Raw genomic sequence first — 8,813 nt, forward strand, 5'->3', positions numbered from 1 at the left:
GCCCCCAACTGTTCATTCCTTAGGAATATTAGTAACATGCTCATTATTACAATTACATTAAGTTATGATTAAATAGACTACATTCGAGGGGCGCCTGGGTGGCTCAGTCGGTTAAGCATCTGCCTCCAGCTCAGGTCATGATCTTTGGGTCCTGGGATCGAGCCCCGCATTGGGGTCCCTGCTCAGCATGGAGTCTGCTTCTCCCTCTCCCTCTGTGCTCTCTTGCTTTCACTCTCTCTCAAATAATAAATAAAATCTTAAAAAAAATCCCATTTATAGATACCGAATTTGGAATTTCATATACCTTTCATAGGTCACAAAATATTACTCTCCTTTCAATTTTTTTTAATAAACCAACCAAAAAATTTGAAAACCATCCTTTGGTTGCAGGCTGTACCCAAAGTGGCCTCAGTTTGCCAATCCCTGGTCTCGACGTAAGGAAGTGATGGAGGCCATCTTCACAATGCATACCAAACTTAAAGGGGTGTCTCGTCTGTAGCCACTGCATTGTGAGCAGCATAAAAAATCCAGGAAATGGGAGCGTTCATACACTGGTCTGTTCAGCAAGGAGGTCTCACATGGCTGAGGGAAGTGGGATGTTCCAATGTCCCCAACTGTACTGTTGTCTTCCTTGTTGTAAGTGAAACATCTGCCAACATTCACCCCAATCTGCACCTGCCATCGAGACCACCGCAGACTGTCCATGGATTCACGAGTTAACAAAAGCATCTGTGATCATCAGCTGGCTTCATGCGATTTACATTCTGAGGCAGGCACTATACATACATCCTTTATGTAAGTAAAATAATAAAGCTACCATTTCTTCAGAGAGCTTGCTGGTAGCCATTCACCAGCACACCGCTGCCTTATCCCAGAGGATCAGGACTGTTGGCTCAGGAGAAGAGGGCTTGCTGCCTACCCCTTCTAGCGCATTCCAGAGAGGAGGGGCTGAGTGTGTCTCTGCCCCAGAAAACTGCCCGATAAATGTCTGCCTGGTATTCGGGCTGCATAGCAACAGACACAGGAATGAGCTAGTGAATGTCCTCGGCTCCTCTAGGACATCAAGCCTCTCACCACCTCTCGTCTTTCAGGAATAATCACAGATAACCAAACCCACTTGCAAATGTAGCACTTAAAATATTTCAGTGATTTCTCAACACGTCCATTCAATAACAAAAGCAAGTACGTTACATGTAACGTATAAAAAATTATTCCACTAATTGGTACTTACCATGTTTTCATGTGCAAGCTAATAATACTTTGCACACATTATCGAGGGCAATTTCGCGTCTGGACTCATTAGAACCTAAATGAACCCAATGCTGGTGAGAACGACTGACGTCAACACCCAGGCCCGTGGAGCTCCGCACGGCCAAGTGACTGCTCGAGGCCCTTGTGCTCACTGCACATTCCAGCAAGAAACACACAGCTCACACTCACAGGGCTATTGCCATAACTTCTGATTTGCATTTTAAGTAACTGACTCCGACTCCAGGAGGCAAAGAAATAAGCTAATCCCCTATTTTAAAAAAACAGTAATAATACTGCATAAAAATAAATATGCAATTAAGAGAAGTTTTATGAAATGGAAGTCTGCATACCTGATAAACTAAGAAGTAGAGAAAGTTACAGGCCAAGTTTTCAGGCAGTCCCCCTGGCAGGTAGAAATATTTCCTCATTCCACACATTTGTAGAAAGATAACAGCACTTAGAAGCCCCATGGTCCGCATTCTACCCTATAAGTCCTGTGGTTCTTCAGGGACTGACTCCTTCACACGGGATCCAGCAGGCTGTCCTGGTTGAATTCATTTCCATGTTGAATAGGGTAAAGAAGGTGCCAGAAAGTTCCAGAACTTTCTAACCAGGGCATGTATGATACTGGCCTGGCCACTGACCCCTCTGCACCTCCAATTCCTCACCCATAAAATGACTTGGTGATGTCTCAGGGTCACCTACTTGCTGCTATTTAATTTCATGACCTTAAGGTTCTAAGATCCACAAACAAACAAAAAGTCATTTTGGGATCTGAACACAGCTAGAAACCTTTCCAGGACCTAAGCTGCTACGTTCTGTAAATACTGGTGATTGGATTTCATGCCAGACACACACAGAGTTGACACCCTTGCAGCCTGTGCTGAGAGCAAGCCTTCCCAGGCATGAGCTGGGGAGGGGGCTGCGCCCAGATCCTGCTCTGGACTCTGAGCCCAGGGTCTTTTCCAGGGCCTTCCTGTCTAGGAGGCCTTGTCTGACTCCAACATTAACACCTCTGTGTGGACTAAGTTGAGGGGATGGAGGGCCCAGCTAGAGGGAGGTGCTGGTGAGCTCCATGAGGGGGTGTCCAGGCCCACAGGAAGCAGCTGGAGCTCACGGAGTGCCAGAAGTGAAAGGCAAGACAGAGGACACCAGGGCCAGGTCAAGTGGCTACATTCTGCTGGGGGTGAGCTTCATGGATGGGTGAACAGATCCCTCTGTCCCACTGAGGACAGATGGCCAACACAGCTGACACAGATTAGGGCTGGGGGGAGGAGTGGCTGTCCGGAAGCTGTCCCCTGAAACTGAAATGGCCTGTCCCTCTGTCGGATGGACACAGGGGGTGGCAGAGTGACGGGACACAAGCCCAAGGCTGTGCCCTCACTCCCCGGCCCTCCTACTGGCTCGCTGGCCTGCATGGGTCACGTCGCTGCTCTGTGCCTCGGTCTCCCAGTGGTTACGCGAGGATGACAGTGGTGTCACCTTCCTCCTAGGGTCATGAGCATTACACACATGAAGACTGCAAGCCACTTACCAGAAATACCAGCTGCAATCAGGGGATCCATTGGAAATCTAAATTGTATGTTCATTATACAGACGTAAACAATAGGGAAGTGAATACAGTAGTAATAACAACAACAACAATAATAATGATGATAATAATAGAGTCCTAGTCTCACTGTGCTGAATCCATTTCCTCAAAAATAAACAGTGTTTCCATCCATATGCTGTCCACAAGAGACTCATTTTGAACCTAAAGCTACATCTAGACTAAAATTGAAGGGATGGAGAACCATTTTCATGCCAACAGACCTCAAAAGAAAGCTGGGGCAGCAATTCTCATATCAGACAAATTAGATTTTAAGCTAAAGACTGTAGTTAGAGATAGAGAAGGACACTATATAATTCTTAAAGGGTCTTTCCAACAAGAGGATCTAACAATTGCAAATGTCTATGCCTCCAACATGGGAGCAGCCAACTACATAGGCCAACTGATAACCAAAATAAAGAGACATATTGATAATAATACGTTAATAGTAGGAGACCTCAACACTCCACTCTCAGCGATAGACAGATCATCTAAGCAGAAAATCAGCAAAGGAACAAGAGCTTTGAATGACACACTGGACCAGATGGACCTCATAGATATTTACAGAACATTCCACCCTAAAACAACAGAATACTCATTCTTCTCGAGTGCACATGGAACTTTCTCCAGAATAGACCACATACTGGGTCACAAATCAGGTCTCAACCGATACCAAAAGATTGAGATTATTCCTGCATATTCTCAGACCACAATGCTTTAAAACTGGAACTCAATCACAAGAAAAAAATTGGCAGAAATTCAAACACTTGGAAGCTGAAGACCACTCTGCTCAAGAATGTTTGGATCAACCAGGAAATCAAAGAAGAACTTAAACAATTCATGGAAATCAATGAGAACGAAAACATATCGGTCCAAAACCTATGGGATACTGCAAAGGTGGTCCTAAGGAGGAAATACATAGCCATCCAAGCCTCACTCAAAAAAATAGAAAAATCCTGAATTCACCAACTAACTTCACACCTTAAAGAACTGGAGAAAAATCAACAAATGAAGCCCAAGACATGCACAAGAAGAGAAATAATTAAGATTAGAGCAGAGATCAATGAATTAGAAACCAGAAATACAGTAGAGCAGATCAACGAAACTAGAAGCTGGTTCTTTGGAAGAATTAATAAGATCAATAAACCACTGGCCAGACTTATCCAAAAGAAAAGAGAAAGGACCCAAATTAATAAAATTATGAATGAAAGGGGAGAGATCACGACTAACACCAAGGAAACAGAAACAATTATTAGAAATTATTATCAAAAACTATATGCCAATAAATTAAGCAACCTGGAAGAAATGGATGCCTTCCGGGAAACCTATAAACTACCAAGACTGAAACAGGAAGAAATTGACAACCTGAATAGACCAATAACCAGTAATGGGATTGAAGCAGTAATCAAAAGCCTCCCAAAAAAAACAGGAATCCAGGACCTGATGGATTCCCTGGGGAATTCTACCAAACATTCAAAGAAGAAATAATACCTAACTCTCCTGAAGCTGTTTCAAAACATAGAAACAGAAGGAAAATTTCCAGACTCATTCTATGAGGTCAGCATTAGCTTGATCCCAAAACCAGGCAAAGGCCCCATCAAAAAGGAGAATTTCAGACCAATATCCCTGATGAATATGGATGCCAAAATTCTCAACAAGATCCTAGCTAATAGGAATCAAAAGTACATTAAAAGGACTATCCATCACAACCAGGTTGGATTTATCCCTGGGATGCAACGGTGGTTCAACATTCCCAAATCAATCAGTGTGACAGAACACATTAATGAGAGGAGAGTGAAGAACCATATGGTCCTCTCAACTGATGCAGAAAAAAACATTTGCATCCTTTCCTGATTAAAACTCTTCAGAGTGTAAGGATAGAGGGACATTCCTCAATTTCATAAAATCCATCTATGAAAAGCCCACAGCAAATATCATTCGCAATGGGGAAAAGCTGAGAGCCTTTCCCTTAAGATCAGGAACACGTCAAGGATGCCCACTCTCACCACTATTGTTCAACACAGTACTAGGAGTACTAGCAACAGGAATCAGACAACAAAAAGAAATAAAAGGTATTCAAATAGGCAAAGAAGAAGTCAAACTCTCTCTTCACAGATGACATGATACTTTATGTGGAAAACCCAAAAGACTCCACCCCTAAATTACTGGAACTCTTAGAGCAATTCAGTAATGTGGCAGGATACAAAATCAATGCACAGAAATCATTTGCTTTCCTATACACTAACAATGTAACTATAGAAAGAGAAATTAGGGAATCAATTCCACTTACAATAGCACCAAAAACCATAAGAAACCTTGGAATAAACTTAACCAAAGAGGTAAAGGATCTATACTCTAGAAACTACGGGACACTTATGCAAGAAATTGAAGAAGACACAAAAAGATGGAAAAACATTCCATGCTCATGGATTGGAAGAACAAACATTGTTAAAATATCTAACCTGCCCAGAGCAATCTATACTTTCAATGCCATCCAGATCAAAATACCAATGGCATTTTTCAAAGTGTTGGAACAAACAATCCTAAAATTTGTATGGAAGCAGAAAAGACCCCGAATCACCAAGCAAATGTTGAAAAAGAAAAACAAAGCTGGGGGCATCACATTGCCCAATTTCAAGCCCTATTACAAAGCTGTGATCACCAAGACAGCATGATACCGGCACAAAAACAGACACATAGATCAATGGAACAGAATAGAGAGCCCAGATATGGACCCTCAACTCTATGGTCAACTAATCTTCAACAAAGCAGGGAAAAATATCCCATGGAAAAAAGAAAGTCTCTTCGATAAATGGTGCCGGGAAAATTGGACAGCTATATACAGAAGAATGAAACTCGACCACTTGCTTACACCATACACAAAGATAAATTCTAAATGGACGAAGGACCTCAATGTGAGACAGGAATCCGTCAAAGTCCTAGAGGAGAACATAGGCAGTAACCTCTTCGACACCAGCCACAGCAACTTCTTTCAAGATACGTCTCCAAAGGCAAGGGAAACAAAAGTGAAAATGAACTTTTGGGACTTCATCAAGATAAAAAGCTTCTGTACAGCAAAGAAAACAGCCAACGAAACAAAGAGGCAACCCATGGAATGGGAGAAGATATTTGCAAATGACAGCATGGATAAAGGGATGATATCCAAGAACTATAAAGAACTTCTCAAACTCAACAGCCAAAAAACAAATAATCAAGTCAAAAAAAATGCACAGAAGCCATGAACAGACACTCCTCCAAAGAAAACATACAAATGGCTAAAAGACACATGAGAAAATGTTCATCATCATTAGCCACCAGGGAAATTCAAATCAAAACCACATTGAGATACCACCTTACACCAGTTAGAATGGCAAAAACTGACAAGGCAAGAAACAACAAATGTTGGAGAGGTTGTGGACAAAGGGGAGCCCTCTTACATTGTTGGTGGGAATGCAAGTTGGTACAGCCACTTTGGAAAACAGTATGGAGGTGCCTCAAAAAAATTAAAAATAGAGCTACCCTATGACCCAGCAATTGCACTACTGGATATTTACCCCAAAGACACAGATGTAGTGAAAAGAAGGGCCATATGCACCCCACTGTTCATAGCAGCAATGTCCACAACAGCCAAACTGTGGAAAGAGCCGAGATGCCCTTCAACAGAAGAATGGATAAAGAAGATGTGGTCCATATATACAATGGAATATTAATCAGCCATCAGAAAGGATGAATACCCAACTTTTACAGTAACATGGATGGGACTGGAGAAGATTATGCTAAGTGAAAGAAGTCAAGCAGAGAAAGACAATTTTCATAAGGTTTCACTTATTTGTGGAACATAAGGAATAGCACGGATGACATTAGGAGAAGGAAGGGAAAAATGAGGGGGGGAATCAGAGTGGGAGGTGAACCATGAGAGACTATGGACTCTGAGAAACAAACGGAGGGTTTTAGAGGGGAGAGGGGTGGGGGGACGGGTTAGCCTGGTGATGGGTATTAAAGAGGACACGTTCTGCATGGAGCACTGGGTGTTATATGCAAACAATGATTCATGGAACACTACATCAAAAAATAAAACAAAACAAACCCCCCTCCAAAAAAAACAGTGTTGACTGCTCCCCTTCCAGGGTTTCCCTGGAACCTGTGTGTGTGTGTGTGTGTGTGTGAGACTGCGTGTAAGTGAGGGTGTTTTTCCACTGACGAAGTACAGAATGCAGTAAAACACACCACATGAGGGGCTGCTGGATGGACTCTCCCTGAGCTGCCAGGTGGGCACCCCCGTACCCCAGGCTTCCATCCCAGGGAAGCTGACTGGCTGCCTACAGGGCCCCTAGAGGAGCCCAGAGATAGCCGTTGGTTATGTGCGTGGGATCTGCCAGCTTTGGGAAAAAGCACAGTGCAGGGTTTTCAGGGCATAGTTTTTCTTTAATTCCCACCAGAAATGCCAGTTTCTTTGGGCATCGCTTTTTCCCACACAGCAACCAAGGGCCGAGCTGCCCCACTGGTAAGGGAAAAGTTCCCCTCCTTCTCCAACCACTGGCTCACACCCCAGGTCCCCATGCCTGCACCCCCACCTGTTCAACCTTCCCAGCACCTGACGGGGCTGCAGACACACACATACGTGACCCGAGGCTGTCACAGCGCTTGTCTCCTTCAGCATGGGGTCCCATCCCTGTTTCCTTTTCCCTCCTGCGAACAGTGCAGAGTCCTGGGGTTCACATTCAGGACGGGAGAGTTAGGACAGGTGAAAGCACCATCAAAGTCAGGTTTGGGGGTGTTGTTCAAACAACACTTAGCACATGGACACTGTGCTCCATGCCAAGTGCAAGAAAACACTGTTGCTCCTCTTGATGCTGCCCTTACCTGCCAATACCTATTAGATCGCGGTGGAACAGACCAAAGTGCGACTCGTGTTTACAAAATTGATAAAGAGGTTGAAGATGACTGTTCTGGGTGAGAGTGCGTTTACTGAGTATATTGGAAAATTTAAAAGTAGTCTGGGCTTTGACCATACCTGCAGCCCAGCGTAAAGGCTATCCTGAAGATAACGCAGACACCTCACATATCATGCTAAAATGTAAAACAGAAAAGTGTGATTCATGCTGTGTCTGAGACGCATATGAAAGACGCAGCAGGGGATGAACAAAAACAGTGGTTCAAAGCACATTCGTCACAATCACCGTTGAGTGACGTACGGAAGTGTTGAGCCATGGTGTTGGACACCCGAAACGAATATAACATTGTATGTGACCTACACTAGAATTAAAATTAAAAACTGGACCAAAAAAGAAATAAAAAACAAACAAACAGTGGTTCAAGAGGGATGAGGTTAGGAGTGATTATTTTTCTTTATTTTATAAACATTTTATAATTTTCAAGCATTCTTACAATTCCAACTAAGCCAAGGTATAATCTTGTATATACATCTGCAAATTTACTGTCCTGGGTTTTTGACCAATGATTAAACTACTCAGCAATAAAAGGAAGAAAAGCCCCAACTTGGGTGCATCTCAAGGGCATTTTACTAGTGAAAGAAAAATCTTAAAAGCTCCCATGCAATATGACTCCACATAGAAAACACTCTCAGAATGAGAAAATGATCCAGAACAGATTAGTAATTGCTGGGGTAGGGGGCTATAACTGAGTGGGGGGAAATGTCTGGGGAGGGAGGGCTCTGAGGAGGGAGGACTGTGAGGAGGGAGGTGTCTGAGGAGGGAGGTACAGAGGACGGAAGTCTCTTAAGTGGGAGGACTCTGCGGAGGGAGAACTCCGAGGAGGGAGGACTCCAAGGAAGGAGGTCTCCGAGGAGGGAAGACTCTGAGGTGGGAGGTCTCTGAGGAGGGAGTCTCTGAGGTTGAAGGTCTCTGAGGTGGGGCGTCTCTGAGATGGGAGTCTCTGAGGTGGGAGGTCTCTGAGGTGGGAGGGAGGCCTCTGAGGTTGAAGGTCTCTGAGGTGGGAGGTCTCTGAGGTGGGA

General features: G+C 43.8%; 1 protein-coding gene across 1 annotated transcript in view; it reads right to left on the reverse strand.

The window, feature by feature from the left end:
* COBL (cordon-bleu WH2 repeat protein) overlaps positions 1-8,813 on the reverse strand; it is a 289,484-nt gene that overhangs the window by 214,740 nt on the left and 65,931 nt on the right. The gene's annotated exons all lie outside the window — the stretch shown is intronic.

This window comes from Neomonachus schauinslandi, chromosome 12 (assembly GCF_002201575.2).
Source record: "Neomonachus schauinslandi chromosome 12, ASM220157v2, whole genome shotgun sequence".
Classification (NCBI taxonomy): domain Eukaryota; kingdom Metazoa; phylum Chordata; class Mammalia; order Carnivora; family Phocidae; genus Neomonachus; species Neomonachus schauinslandi.